At 44.9% G+C, this 15,848-nt stretch overlaps 1 long non-coding RNA gene across 1 annotated transcript; it reads left to right on the top strand.

Moving 5' to 3' along the window:
- The first annotated feature begins 3,201 nt into the window (after positions 1-3,201).
- Positions 3,202-15,296, top strand: LOC125923651 (uncharacterized). Its single transcript, XR_007458115.1, has 3 exons — positions 3,202-3,751; positions 5,738-5,913; positions 13,929-15,296. It is a non-coding gene; the product is annotated as an uncharacterized LOC125923651 (long non-coding RNA).
- Positions 15,297-15,848: the final 552 nt, after the last annotated feature.

The raw sequence follows: 15,848 nt of genomic DNA, 5'->3' as shown, positions 1-15,848 counted from the left end.
TATATATATATATATATACACATGTATTTATATATAACACATAATGGCAAGAATGTAAAGAAATTGGGAGTCCTGCACACCATTGGTGGGAATGTAAAATGGTGCACCCACTATGGAAGACAGTATGGTGGTTTCTCAGAAAATTAACAATAGAGGGGTGCCTAGGTGGCTCACTTGGTTGAGCTGCCCAGTCAGTTGAGTAGCCGACTTCGGCTCAGGTCATGATCTCATGGTTCGTGAGTTCAAGCCTTGTTTCAGGCTCGTGAGTTCAGCCCACTTCGGTTCCTCTGTCGTCCCCCCCCCAAAAATAAATAAACATTAAGAAGAAAAAAAAGAAAATTAACGATGGAATTACCACATGATCCAGCAATCTCACTTCTGGGTATTTATTCAAATGAATTGAGATCAGGATCTTGAGGAGATATTTACACTCTCGTGTTCATTGCAGTGTTATTGACAATGGTCAAGATGGGAACACAATCTAAATGTCCATTGATGGGTGAATGGATAAAGAAAATAGGGTTAACTGCATACAGTGGAATATTATACGGCCTTAAAAAGGAAGGCAATCCTGCAATATGCAATAACGTGGGTGAACCTTGAGGACATTATGCTAAATGAAATAAGCCAGCCACAGAAGGACAAATATGACATGATACCATGTACATGAAGTATTAAAGTGGTCAAACTCAGAGAGCAGAATGATGGTTTCCAGGGGCTGAGGAGGGGTGGCAACAAGGAGTTGCTATTCAATAAATATAAAATTTCACTTAATACAAGATGAATAAATTCTGGAGATTTGCTGTCCAACATGGTACCTACAGTCAACACTACCTGTATAGTACATTTGAAAACCGTTAATAGGGTAAATCTCATCTGCAGTGTTCCTACCACAATAAAAAAAAAGATATGTGGATTATGATAATGTTTGCATAGCTTTGTAAATCTAAATTTATGAAAATGAATTGTGCTTCATGGTACGTAAACTATACCTCAATAAAGCGGTTTTTTAAAAATAGTCTGCGGCATATTATTCGGTGTTAAAAAGAATGAGCTATCGAGCCATGAAAACACATGGAGGAAATGTAAATGCATATTACTAAGTGAAAGAAGCCAAATTGAAAGGCTATATAGTGTATAATTTCAACTCTATGACATTCTGGAAAAGGCAAAACTGTGGAGAGAATAAAAAGATCAAGGGTTTCCAGGGGTGGGACAGGGAATAGGGAGGAATAGGCAAGGCACAGGGGATTTCTAAGGCAGTGAAACTACTCTGTGTGATATTATAATGGTGGACACACGCCATTAAACATTTGCCGAAACCCACAGAATGTAAACCACCCAGAGTGAGCCCTGAGGTAAACCATGGACTTTGGACGATTAGGATGTATCCATGTAGGTTCATCCTTGGAACAAATGTACCACTGTGGTGAGTGGTGTTGGTATCTGGGAAGGCTATGCACATGGAGGGGGGGTGGTGCGGGAGGCACATGGTAAATCTCTGTACCTTTCTGTCCATTTTATTGTAAGCCTGAAATTGCAATGACAAATGAAGCCTTAAAAATGTAAGGGCCCTGTCTCTTTCAAGTCAGCTCCATGTTGCCCCTCCCAAACCTCCTTTGCCTGTTCCACTTTTTTCCCTCATAATCGCCTTCTAACGTGCTGTATGATTTATTTACGACACCTCATCCATTCTAAGCTGTGTGGTTGTTTTTCACACTGTAACATGCATGAAATCAGGATGTGTTTTATAACCATAATGGTAAAGGTAGCATTCTTTCTACCTTTCTTCAGTGGCACATGGAATAATGGTGTATCTTCTATTACAGCCATCTTAGAGACGATGAGCTACAGTGTTGTTATTGTTTCTTGTCTGTATTCCCCCTCTAGAATGTCAGCTCCACAAAGGTAGGACTCTTTATTTTGTTTGTTGCTGTATTTTAGGTGCCCAGAATAGTGCTTGGTATGTAGTAGGTCCTCCATAAACACTTATTGAATGAATGAATGAATGAATGAATGAATTGGTATTGTACCTACTGTTGAAAAACTGACAAAGGAGCTGAAATTAAAAGGCAAGATGAGCTATTAGAACAACGTATTTTCCGTTCTATCCCCCAGATACGGGGAAAAGAGGCTAGTTAAGAAGAATGTTAGTGGGTCACCAGGGCTCATCCTCCAGGGTAAGAAGAGACCTGCAGAGACCTTTGGGAAGGTTGAAAAGAAGGTTACCATGGTTAGCTCAGTCCCAGACCCTTCTGTCCAAACTGTCTCTCCACTGAAACACTAATTGATGACATTCCCTAGAGATGCTGAGGATAGCCCAGACTTGCAGGAAAAATGGGTAGAGGACCCCCAGCCCCCCTCCCGTTGGCCAATTAATCTCTTTCAACATTCCCCAGCGGTCCAGGAATTATCTATCCCCAAAAGCAGGCTCAGCCTTTTTGGTGGTTTACAGATCTTTGCGTTGGCCCCCCTGAGCAGTGAGTGACTGGAGGCCCCTGAGTTGGGGGTGGGGGGCGTGGTTTCCTGGCCACTCTGGAGGGGCTGCTCAGCACTCATTACTGATGGCCCAAGGGCACGATTTACACTGGGCCTGGGAGGGCGTGCCTGGGAATAGTTAATTTCCTTGTGAGACGGAGCCCGAGCTCTGGTCCACATTAGCCAACATTTACCGACCCTGCCACAGACTGCCTCTTTGTTTTCCTTTAGTTTCAGGGGACAAATCTGATATTGTCCCTTCTCTCACCAGCCCTCTAGAAGGGATTGGAGGGTCAGGGAGCTGAGGAAACCCATTTGGGGGACGAGTAAACTTCCCATAGAATGGAGACCCCTTTTTTCAAGGAATTTCCAGCAGCTCCCCCTTTTCTCTTTCTCCCTGGGCCACTCATCCATTAGGCACAGCACCTGGGGCCCAGGATACCCTTCAGGACCCACAAAAATGTTTTCATTACTTCTAAAATCAGAAGGGAAACATAGACTCTTAGGATTAAAAATGCTTTTATTTTGGCCTCGCAGCAGAAAAAAAGAACCAGAAAATTCTTTTTTTTCAGCAGAAAAAAAGAACCAGAAAATTTTGCTTAACACATAAATAAAATGTTGAAGTATTTAAAGTTATACCAAAAATAATTTTTAAGTTGGACTTCATTTTTTTTTTTAATGTTTATGTTTGAGAGACAGAGACAGAGTGTGGGGGGGCGGCGGGGTCAGAGAGGGAAGGACACAGAATCCAAAGCCGAATCCGAGCTGTCAGCACAGAGCCCGACGCAGGGCTGGAACTCATGGACTGCAAGATCATGAGCTGAGCCGAAGTTGGACGCTCAACCGACTGAGCCACCCAGGAGCCCCTAAGGTGGACATTATTATCAGGAAGAGGCCCACAAAAGTCACGTTGCCACCCTGCTTATTACCAGATTAGAAAAGTAATCTTCTAGGGCGCCTGGGTGGTTCAGTCATTAAGCATCTGACTTTGGCTCAGGTCACGCACGATCTCACGGTTCATGAGTTGGAGTCCTACATCGGGTGAACACGAGCACCGCTTCGGTTGAGCCCTGCTTCTCTCTCTCTTCCCCTCTCTCTCTCCCTCCCTCTGCTCCTCCTGGGATTTTCTCTCACTCTCTGCCCCTCCCTCACTTGCACCCTCTCTCTTTCAGAAAAGAAAAAAAGAAAAGTGATCTTGTCATTTGTGAGAGGTCTGATGGATGAGGAACATTCTGGACTGTGGCAAATGGGCCAGGGGAATTGTCACACTATGGTAAGCTTGGTGCTGGACGTTTTAAGTACATTATCTCACTGAGGCCTTACAATGCTGGAAGGCCAAATAATCACCCAATCTTGCAGTGAGCTTAAGACACAACTCACTACCCAGACCCCCAACAACTCACTGTATATTTCCCTTTCTTAAAAAAAAAAAAAAAAAAATTCATTCAGGGGCGCCTGGGTGGCTCAGTCAGTTGAGCATCCGACTTCATCTTGGGTCATGATCTCGCAATCTGTGAGTTCGAGCCCTGCGTCGGGCTCTGTGCTGACAGCTCAGAGCCTGGAGCCTGTTTCGGATTCTGTGTCTCCCTCTTTCTCTCTCCACCCCCGCTCATGCTCTCTCTCTTCTCAAAAATAAATAAACGTTACAAAAAAAATCATTCATATATTCATTAATCTTTCTTAACTACTTGATCTAAATATTGTTTGGGGATCTTTTTTGAAATGTCTTTTCTTTTTTGATATTTAAACTAGAACTGGAAAGATGGATCTTGACAGCCAGAGGCCTAAATTAGGTTCTGAATAAGTTGGGACTGTATTCTAAGGTGCCCCTAGGCTCTCAGGGTGTTTGATTACCTAAGGCAGCCAGCCTTGAGAATGGATAGTTTCTATCTATCTATCCATCTATCCATCTATCTATCAATCTATCTCTCTATCTATTTAAAAAAAAAAAACAAACGTGTTTCCAATGCCCAAACATAATTTAAAAAACAATTTCACAATCAGAGTTTGGTTGCGTTGGCCTCCTTGCAAACACCCACGCTGTCCTCAAAATGTGGCCTACGGACCATTTAATTAGGGAAAACAGAAAACAAAGTTTGCCCACTGGAAACAAAATCCTGCAAAATCTGGCCCTGGGAAAACAAACAGTGCTGACTTCAGGGGCTCTAGTTTCTTGATTGGACCACTTGGTGCCTTCGTTTATTCAATGCCTCTGAGGGCCTGCTGTGTTATGTGTTATGTGTTATGCGCTAGCAGCTGGGGCTGAAGGCATATATGGGATTTAGTCCCAGCTCTCAAGTCACTCCCAGTCGAGTGGAGACAACCATCCTGGACGAAACCACCACACTCTTCCGTGTGGACAGGTCCAGAGGCCTCCAGCCGTGTTCTCTGTTCTGCACACGTCGGACGGAGGGATCCCTTCAAGCACCTGTCAGATCGTGCTCTGTCTCTGTGAAGCGCTCTGTCACTATTCTCTGACCCGTCTCCTCCTCCTCTTCCCCTTGGTGGTGGTGCTGCCCGCGTGCTGGCCTTCTTGCTCTTTCTAAAGCAGGCCAAGCCCTCTCCCACATGCGTGGCTCTCTGCTTGCGACTCTGTGGGCCGGGAATGCTCATCCACCAGAGATCCACGTGGCTCACCCCTCCGCCCAGCCTTGACTCAGGTGTCGTTTCAGTGACACCCTCCCTGATTGTCCTGTTCCATACTGCAGCTCCCATGTGCCTCTTCCTGGAATCACTTCATTCCGCATTTACCAGCCTCTAACCATATTGTGCGTCTTACTAACGTTCACAGTCTGTCTTCCCTTTGCGCCTTAAGAGCAAATATTTGGTCTGTTTCACACCCGGCTGTATCCCTAGTGCTTGGAATAGTGCCTAGCGTATACCAGTTGCACAATAAGAATTAATTTATTTTTTGGCTAAATGAGGCATTGATGGAAAGAAAAGAAATGCCCCACAGGTATGGTATTTTGAGGGCACGGGAGAAAGTTCCGTCTGCTTACAGAAATCAGAAGACTCGCTCAAACAGTAACTATGCTTAATTCCAAAGGATAAGTAGCGCTTAGCTAGGTGAAGAAAAAGGGATGGTCAAGTAGAGAGAACAGCGTAAGCAAAAGAATGTGCCTCTTTGGCAACTGCAGGTAGTTTTGGTTCAACAGAAGCATGCGGTGCATATGGAAAGGGCAACAGCGCGAAACAAGGTTGCAAATGTAAACCAGTTCCAGCTTGTGTCCAGCTAAGGAGCGTTGACTTCCTCCTTCAGGTGATGGTAGCCATCGAAGGCTGTTACACAGAAGAGAGACACGATTGGATTTATGTTTCGAAAAGACCCCTTGGGAAGTCCTGTGGGGAAGCACTGGGAAGAAGCTGGGAAGACGGGCTTCAGAGGTGGCTTCAGTGGAACTACGGAAGATGACTGAGCCACGCCGCGGTGACCAGGTATGACAAGGGGAGGGATTTAAGAGATACCGAGTAGCAGATTCTAGAGGACCTAACGACTGGTGATCAAGGAAGAGAGGGGAGCTGGCTTGAGAAAGCTAGCTTTTTCTTCCAGAAAAAGACTGGAATATGGGTCCCCGGGTGGCTCAGTTGGTTGAGCATCCAACTCTTAATTTTGCTCAGGTCATGATCCCAGGGTGGTGGGATCAAGCCCTGCTGAGCATGGAACCTACTTCAGATTCTCTGTCTCTCTCTCTCCCTTTGCCCCTCCCCCACTTGTAAGTTCTCTCTCTCTAAAAAAAAAAGAGAGAGAGAGAGAGAGAGAAAGACTGGAATGACTCCCCCAAGTGTCTTTTTTGGCATTTGAGGTAAATATATAAGTTCATCCAACAAATATTTATTGAGAACCTACTACATACCAGGTATAAATCTAGGCACTGGGAATACAGCTTTGAACCAAATAGAAAATGCCCAAGTGGAAGAGACTCTCAGTAAATAAATAAAGGGCTGCTATAGTTTTGGGTTGTAATAAACCTTAGGACAAGACATAAAAGCATGGTAAAAAGATGGAACGCAGTGTTAATTTCATGCAAGAGTCAGGGGACACTTCTCTGAGGAGGTGATGTCAGAGCCCAGGAAAGCCAGGTGAAGATCCAGAAGAAAAGATGCCCAGGCAGAGGGAGTAGTGGCTGAAACAAGGGATGCTCGTTTGACAAACAATGGGAATGTCAGTGTGGCTGAAGATCCTGCAGTTAGGTAATGGGATAAGGGGGCTAGGCAGGGGCTAGATTCTTACAGCTTCCACTATGACGGTGAGTGTGGCTTTCATTCACAGTGTGATGGGAAGCGATGGGATGGCTTTGAGTAAGGGGGAGACACCATTTGACTTTTGTTGTTGCTGCTTAAATCACTCTGGCTGTGGAGGGCAGAGTGCATTCCGGAGACATGACAATGAAAGCAATAGTCTGGGCCAGAGAAACCGGTGGCTGAAAGTGGGGTCGCTGCAGTGAAAGTGTTGAGAAATAGACAGGCTTTTCTTTTTTCTTTCTGAGGACAGAAAAATCAGGATTTGATGATGGATTGAACGTGGGGAAAACAGAAATCAAGAATCACTCCTAGGTTCTTCACCTGAGGAAATAACATGCACGTTAGCACCCTTTACCGGGCTTGCGGAGCATTGGGCAGGATTAGGTTTTAAGGCAACTGAGGAGAGAATCAAAGGTTTTCTTTCGGGCATATTTCCCTTGGAAAGCCTATTCAACATCCAAGAGGAAATGTGGGAAGACGGCTAGAGACACAGGTCCAGAGCTAATAGGGAAGATGTAGGTTAAGATAAAAATTTCAAGGTCTTTGAGGCCATGATTTTGAATGAGATCACCATACCAGGGAGTGAATGCAGACAGCCAAGAGAAGGTGGTCCAGGACTGATCCTAGTTCACTCAAGATAATAGTAGTTGCGTGGAGAAGGAGGAGTGGCCTTTGAAGAAGGAAGAGGTGTCAGTGAGATAAATTTGAAAGGATGGTGTTCCGAATGCCAGTTGAAGAAATTGTTTCAAGGCGGAGGAATCTTCCGTGTCCGGTGCTGCTGGGAGGTCTCCTCAAATGCGATCTGAGAATTGACCACCGGACATGGCAAGATGGAGATCACTGGCAACCGTGACAAGGGTGGCTGCAGCACAGGGGTGGTGACAGAACACAAGGAGACCGGGAAGTGAGAGAGTGAACATAAGGACTATAGATGACTCTTACAAACGTCTTTGCTTTAAAGGGGTACAGAGAGACGGAGGAAGAGTTGGATGGGGCCGAGGGGCCAAGGGGATTTTATTTTGTTTTGTTTCCGCAGCATCTGTACGTGCCGATGGGAATTATTCAATAGAGAAGGGAAAGCTAACGATACAGGAGAAAGAGGGGTGAACTGTAGGAGTCAAACCCTTACGGAAGCAGGAGGGGAGAAATACAGTGCACAGGTGGAGGGAGTTGTCTGAGGAACAGGTACCATCCCACCGGCTGGAAGAGGAGGAATGGCAGGACCTAAGGGCACAGGTGCTTGGTCCTCCCAGGAGTCCTCTCTAGTTGTTTCTATGTTCTCCGGAAAATATTCAGCTGCGAGTGGGGAAGTGGGAGGGCTGTTGGAATTTGGAGAGGCCACGGGGTCAGGAGAATAAGTTGGATAGCAGATGCACTACGATTGCCAGACCACGGTGAGTGCTCACCTCAGATACACAGTCCTTAAATTTTGTCCAGCTTTATTGAGATATAACTGACACATAACACTGCAGAAGTCTAAAGTGTACGATGGGCTGATTTGATACACTTCTATATTGTGACATGATTACCACAGTGGTGTTAGTTCACACCGTCGTCGTGGTCGTGTCCTAGAATTACCATTTCTTTGCTGTGGTGAGAGCGTCTAGGAGAGGTCCTCTCGTAGCAGCATCCAAGTATATAACAGAATTGTCAACTATAATCACCAAGATGTAGGACAGATCGCCAGAACGGACTCATCTCATCACCGGAAGCTTGTACTCTTTGACGTCTCCCCCCCGTCCTCTTCCCCTCAGCCACTGGTAGCCACCACCCTCCTCTCTGTGTCTTTCTTTTCTTTTTTTTTTTTTTTTTTTAATGAGATATTTTATTATGTGACTTGCAAACTGGTGGTTCCAAATTTCCTCCAAAAACATTTATGGAGCATCAACAATAAATTCAGTGGGTAATGGAGCAAGACGACGACGAGGAAGGGCAGTTTAAACTAGATACGTTCCCATTTCCCCGAAAACCAAGATCGCTGTTCTGTATTCACATAGCGCTACGCACCTTCCTGTTCTTTTTCCATTATCTGATCGTCTTCCCCGAGTTCCGGAGTGTGCAAAATTAAAAGCCGGAAGGTAGTCACAAGTTTTAATACTCTCACTACCAACAGCTCTCCGGAGCTCCACACTCTGGTTTCTGCGAGTTTGGCTCTTTTCGGGCCCCCGTATAAGTCAGATCATACAGCATTTGCCTTTCTTTGTCTGACTTACCTCACTCAGCCTGATGCCCTCGAGATCTATCCGTGTTGTTGCAAATGGCGGTATTTCCTTCTTTCTCGTGGCGGAACGACATGGTTCTAAATTTCACGTGAGACCAGGCAGTGTGATTGTGTGTTTAACTTTACGAGTGTTGCCACGGGATGGCAGGTGTGAAGTAGGCAGAGAAGAACAAATGGTGTTGCTTGGGGAGGGGGTGGGGGTAAAACATCGCAGGGTAGGAAGACAGAGAGCTCAGCTTGGCATGTATTTGGTTTCAAATATCTAAGGCGATACAGATGAAGCCAGTAGAATGTTGGAGATGAGGAGTAAGGCTGTAAATAAAGGTTTGGGGATCACTCACTGGTCATTTATGCACAGTGTGTCCCATGTGGCAGATGCTATTGTAAACCCTGGGGTGCAGCAGTGAAGCAACGACAGAGCTTGCACGCCGGTGAGGAAAGCCATTGCGTGTAGCTCAGAGGTTTCCACAGAGAAGGCTATGCAGGTCAGAGATGTGCAAGATAATCCTTGCGCATGCGGGAGGGAAATATTTGAGCTTCCACTTACATATTTCGTATGCTCTTTAAAATCGTCTTTACAGGTGTCTTATTAATTTCATAACATGTGAATATAGTAGTACCTATATTATTAAATAATACATATGTATACGTTGAGAGATCTCCATGCTCCGACATGATTTACTGATGGAGGTGCGTGATAGAAAACATTTGGAAACCACTAGCCACATGTGAGATTGTAGAGAGAGACTGTAGTTAAGTGCCCCTAAAACTGACACTGTTGACGATATATAGAAGGGATTAGAGGAGCTTTCTTCAGGGCACAGGCCCAGGATTATCCCGTCCTGTGTTGGGAATTAAAATTCCTACATGATGAGCCTTCTATAAATGCAACAGGATAAGAATGTCAAGGAGAACTTTATCATGATTGTCTTGTTGAAAAACAGAACAAGCTGCCATTGGGCAGAAGAAAGATTAGGCTGGTGAGGCAAGCGGTGGAGGAGTGGGGTCCTTGCAGGACCCCACTGACTTGACAGAGAAGATTGGACCATGAGACCCTGAAGTGACTTAGAACTCCAAACGTCAATGGGTGTGCGAAGAATGAGCCATGAAGTTGAAATTATAATAATCTCTTCAGGCAAGGAGTTGGAGAGAGGAAGGGTGAATCATAGCCTTGCATCTACAAACAGAGGGGTGATGGTCTGCCCAGATTGTGGCACAGGGGGAGCTGGACAGTGTGTCAGCATTTCCAGCTGGCTTCGTGGGAGACAGTGCCTGAGGAACAGCTGTGAACATTTTGGTTCCCGTGGTCGGTATTTTCCTGTAGTGGAGAAGAGTGACTCACAGGGTCCCCACAGGCCGATGAAAAATCACCCTGGAGAGGCAGCTCAGAATAGTGGAAAGTTACCCCACGTATCAATAGCAGCAGTGTTTACAGGCTAGGACGCTGAAGGCCAGAGAGGCCAAGTAACCAGCTCAGAATCACCCAGCTGATACGTGGTGGAGCCAGAATTCAAAGATGGAGTTGTCTAACTTAAAATTCCATGTTTTCCATAGGATTGTGCTCATATGTGGAATTTAAGAAACAAACGAACAAGGGGAACAGAGAGAGAGAGAGAGAGAGAGACAGAAACCAAGAAACGGTCTCTTAACTAAAGCGAACCAGAGGGGTGGGGGTGGGGGGTGGGTGAAAAGGGTAATGGGAATTAAGGAGGGCACTAGTAATGAGCACCGGGTAATGTTTGGAATTGGTGAGTCACTATATTACACACCCGAAAGTAGTATTATTACACTGTATGTTAACTAACCTTATGTTAACCAAGGCAGTCCCCGATGTGACCCATTATTGTACACCTTGCTTCTGCTCACAGACCCTTGTCCAGAACTCATCACAGGGCCATACCGAGTCATGAGAGGGGTTGGAGAATGTCTTCCTCCCAGGGAGACAGGTGCCTAGCTAAAACCCAGAGATTCTGTTTTGTTTTTTTAAGTTTTTTATGTATTTATTTATTTTAAGAGAGAAGGTCGGGGGAGAGGGGCAGAGAGAGAGGGAGAGAGAGAGAATCCTAAGCAGGCTCCAGCACTATCGGTGAGAGCAAACACCTGAGCCGAAGTCAGATGCTTAACTGACTGAGCCTCCCCAGGCACCCCCCAGAGATTCTACTTCTAAGAGAAGAAGAGGGGAATGGATATTGATAGGCAACCAGCGGCATCTGGCACAGAAAATTGTATCTGTTAGGACAAGAGAAAGTGCACAGCAGAAAGATTTAGACTATTCTAAAGCAAAGGTGGGGTGGGCAGTCAAGGCGTGGAAAACAGTCTGGGCAAGGCAGATGAGACAGGCCTCTTGGAGAGAAGAGCTTGTAACCAAGTTTGGCTGGACAGTTTAGGAGTGCACACAAGGGAAGTCTAAAAAACAAGAGTAAATGTTTTTGTCCCGGACCTTCCATGTATCAGGTGAGGAATTTGTTCTGCCTCTTGGTAGGCAAGATATCGCAGGTGTGCAAACAGAGCGCTCTGATTAGGGCTGTACTTATCAGAAATGGTTCTAGAAGTTGTGTGCCTAGTGTGGACGGAGTAAAGCGAGGAAGAAAGTGGGCTGGGGTCATGGAAAACCACTGGATTGGGTTGAGGAGGCCTGGCTGCAAATCCCAGCCGGCCACTAAGCAACAACAGCATGGTGGTTAAGAGTCTGTCTCTGGAGTCATAGACCCTGTATTCCCATCTCAGTTCCAACACTTCCCAGCCATGTGAAAAAACCAGATAATATTCTATGGAGAGTGCTTAGCATGTGTCTGCTTCTTGGCGAGTGTTCGCTTGACTGTCACCTCAAATAAACTTTCTCTTCTTAGCTATACGTAAGGGTTCCTTAGTTAAATGAATTGGTCTCCAAAGACATGTTCAGCTCTAAAATTCCCTGGTTCTATGACTATGATACAAATGTTGAACACTGGCTGAAGAAATCTGAAAATAATATTTTAGAATGATTTTCTTTCCATTGGGTAACATATTGTTATGTCACGTTGTTAAATGCACCTTTGCTCCCCAGACCAAATTATAATGATTTGTTGTTGAAAAAGAGAACTATAGGGGCACCTAGGTGGCTCAGTCGGTTGAGCGTCCGACTTCGGCTCAGGTCACGATCTCGCGGTCCGCGAGTTCGAGCCCCGCGAGTTCGAGCCCCGCGTCGGGCTCTGGGCTGATGGCTCAGAGCCTGGAGTCTGCTTCTGATTCTGTGTCTCCCTCTCTCTCTGCCCCTCCCCCGTTCATGCTGTGTCTCTGTCTCAAAAATAAATAAGTGTTTAAAAAAAATGTTTAAATAAAAAAAAAAAAAGAAAAAGAGAACTATATTCTATTTTACTTAATGTAAAAGAAAGAATGAAAGAGAGAAAAAAGAAAGAATGAACGAAAGGAAAGGAAAGGAAAGAAGGAAGGAAGGAAAAGAAAGAGAAAGAAAGAAAGAAAGAAAGAAAGAAAGAAAGAAAGAAAGAAATGATGTTAGCTTAGAGCATTGAGGCAATCCTGCTTCTATCTTCTAAGAAAGGAAATGTAAACTCCATGCAACCTGTTAGCTTCCTGAATCAAATAGGATGCAGGTTCTTTATCACAGTCTTGTGAGGAAGCTACTCCAGGAAGCCCTGGATGCAAATGCACCTCCTGGACAGATTTTCTACTTCCCGGAAGCATTACTGGGGATGCTTGGATCCCAGGTTTAAGGGAGCAGGGCTCTGCAAAGGAACTCCACCTCTGTAGCTACAAGGGATGGATAAAAGGGGCATAAGCAGCCGGTCTGACAGCATTCAGCCCATGGTATGGGTGAGATTTTGTACGCCCCCAAATTCATTTCTTTAAGTCCTGACTCCCAGTACTCCAGAAGGTGGCCTTAGTTTGGAGATAGGGTCTTTACAGAGGTAATCAAGTTAAAATGAAGCCATCAGAGTGGATCCTAATCCCATACAACTGCTGTCCTTATAAAAAGGGGAGATGTGGAGACAGAGGCACATGCAGGGAGAAAGTCATGTGAACATGAAGGCAGACGTCAGGGTGATGAACCAAAAGCTCGCCAGAAACACCACCAGGAACTCTGAGAAAGGCACGGAACACAGCCCTCAGCAGGAGCCGGCCCTGCCCGTACCTTTGTCTTCTTCGGCTTCCTGCCCCCAGAACTGTGAGACGACGCATCTCTGTGATTTAAGCCATCCAGTGGGTGGGACTTGTTTGTGGTAGCCCCGGCAGTGATGCGGTCCACATCACACAGATGGCATGACCAGGACTTAGGAACAACAAATATCTGTTGGACAAATACGGGAATGCATGAAGAAACCGTTTCGAAGGGATGACTGACCTCTCACCTGCTCTCTCCAGGAATTCTCCCTCCGACGAGGGAACCACACATATTACACCCTACTGGAGAACAGAAGAGGGGAGAGGGGTTTCTGAGAGCAGGAGGAGGAAGCTGCCAGCAACAACCTATAGTTCCAGAAATTCTCCCCAGCCTGCAGGTGCCCAGGCCTCGGACAGGCCTGTGAAGTCCAGGGAAATTCCCCTGGGAGGACCGTGTATTATTATTATTATTATTATTATTATTCATTATTAGAGCTAAGCACTCATGCGGGTCTATAGATTTACTTAGTTTTTAAAGTCAGCAAAATAGTTTCAAATATGTTTGGAAGGTTTGAGGACCCGGGATAACCTCTGATGTGTATTTTCTGAGCAGTTTTCCACTTCGTTGTGGAAGACATCTGAGGTCTGGGAAAATGGAATCCATATGTTTCTGGTCCATTTATCCCGAAAACCCTGGGAAAAATTTGCTTGGTAAGCAGCACGTGAGGGAGAACTGACGCTGGAGGAGAGTCAGCCCGCTCTCTTCCACTAATCTGCATTTCCTTTTGCCAGCTTCCCTTGCAATGTCCTTGGATTCTGTCCTAACCTGTTTCCCAACCTGCCTGTTGCAGCCCACCATTGACGTTTCTGGTGGTTTCTTTTTCAGAGCACAGACCAGCTCCCGGCCCCTAGACACGCCCAGAATGAAGCTCACACAGGCTGCCCAGCCAGCGTGGCTGGCCACGCTGCCATTCCTTACCCCTCTACCCATCTCTCCGGATGCACCTCTTCGTGGAAGGTGGTAGGTCATTTCTTCTAGAGTTCGGGGTAGAAAAAAAATCATGTGAAGCACGGATACCGAACAGTTGGACGAGCTGAGGACCTGCTCTGTGTTATTAGGAACAAAATGTTGGTCCCGTGTAGGTCAGGAGAGTTTCACAATAAGGGTTTATGTGTCTCCTGTTTGGAGAAGTGTGAGGCTCTTATCCAGGAAAACTCCAGAATATATGAACCACATGGGACTGAGCCCCTTCCATCCTTCCATTTGATGCTGCTTACAACTGGCCTCTTTATGTCAGGTTTTGTTTTACTCAGCTGTTTATTGTTTTATGTAGGAGGTAGCTTTATAAACTCCAAAAGCACATTATTGTTCTTAAACAGGAAAAAAAAAAAGCTAAAGGAGAATTTTGTCTTTGGAAACGTTTTGATAGAAGATATAAGAGGGAAAGAAACAGTTAATGCTGGGGTCAGGAAATCTATCAGTCTTAGGAAAAGAACTTGAACACATAAATTGCAGATTAGGCTGACAGCTGCATCTCTGGACTGTCAGTCACTTACAGACAGGTGACATCACATCACTTAAAGCAGCACCCAGAGCGCTGCGGTCTTAGATCTTCTCAGTCTTAACTCCCGCATCATTGACTCACCTGATCCACAGGCTCCCCAACTGAGAGTGAAATCACAATAAATAAACCCTCTCTGTTCTGATTCATGGAGGTGAAGAACAGTCTGAGTTAGTAAAATTGCTGAAGTGCATTTTTTTTCTTTTTTTTTCCCCGTTCATTGTGTTAAGTGTACTCTTTGATTCCCATCACCTACTTCTCCCATCCCCCAACCGCCACCTCTTTGGTAACCATCAGTTTGTTCTCTATAGTTAAGAGTGTGTTTCTTGGTTTGCCCCACTCCCTCTCTTTTTTCCTTTGCTTATTTCTTTTGTTTCTTAAATGCCACATATGAATGAAATCCTATGGTGTTCGTCTTTCTTTGACTTATTTCATTTAGCATTATACCGTGTAGATCCATCCAAATGCAAGATTTTATTCTTTTTTGTAAGGCCAAATAATATTTCATTGTGTATATATACCGCATCGTCTTTATCCGTTCATCCATCGATGGACATTTGGACTGCTTCCAGAGTTTGGCTATTGTAAATAATGCTGCAATAAACATAGGGGTACATGTATCCTTTGAATTCGTATTTTTATATTTTGGGGGTAAATACCCAGTACTGAGGTAACTAGATTATACAACAGTTCTATTTTTAACTTTTTGAGGGACCTCCTCCCATACTGTTTTCCACAGTGGCTGCACCAGTTTGCATTTCAAACAACAGTGCAGGAGGGTTCCTTTTTCTCCATATCCTTGCCAATACCTGTTGTTTCTTGTGTATTTGATTTTAGCCATTCTGACAAGTATGAAGTTGATATCTCATTGTAGTTTTTGTTTGCATTTCCCATGATGATTAGTGATAAAAAGCATCTTTTCATGTGTCTGTTGGCCATCTGTATGTCTTCTTTGGAAAAATGTCTATTCATGTCCTCTGCCCATATTTTAATTGGATTATTGGCTTCATTGGCTTTGAGTTGTATCAGTTCTTTATATATTTTGGATACTAATCCTTTATCAGATATTTCATTTGCAAATATTCTCCCATTCAGTAGGTTGTTTTTAGTTTTGCTAATTGTTTCCTTCACTGTGCAGAAGCTTTTTATTTTGATGAAGTCCCAATAGTTTATTTTTAGCTCTTGTTTCCCTTGCCTCAGGAGAAACATATAGAAAATTGTTGCTATGGCCACTGTCAGAGAGA

This window comes from Panthera uncia, chromosome B1 (assembly GCF_023721935.1).
Source record: "Panthera uncia isolate 11264 chromosome B1, Puncia_PCG_1.0, whole genome shotgun sequence".
NCBI classification, from domain to species: Eukaryota; Metazoa; Chordata; class Mammalia; order Carnivora; family Felidae; genus Panthera; species Panthera uncia.
The sequence above is the reverse complement of the archived record's forward strand: the minus strand, read 5'-3'. Positions and strand labels throughout refer to the sequence as shown.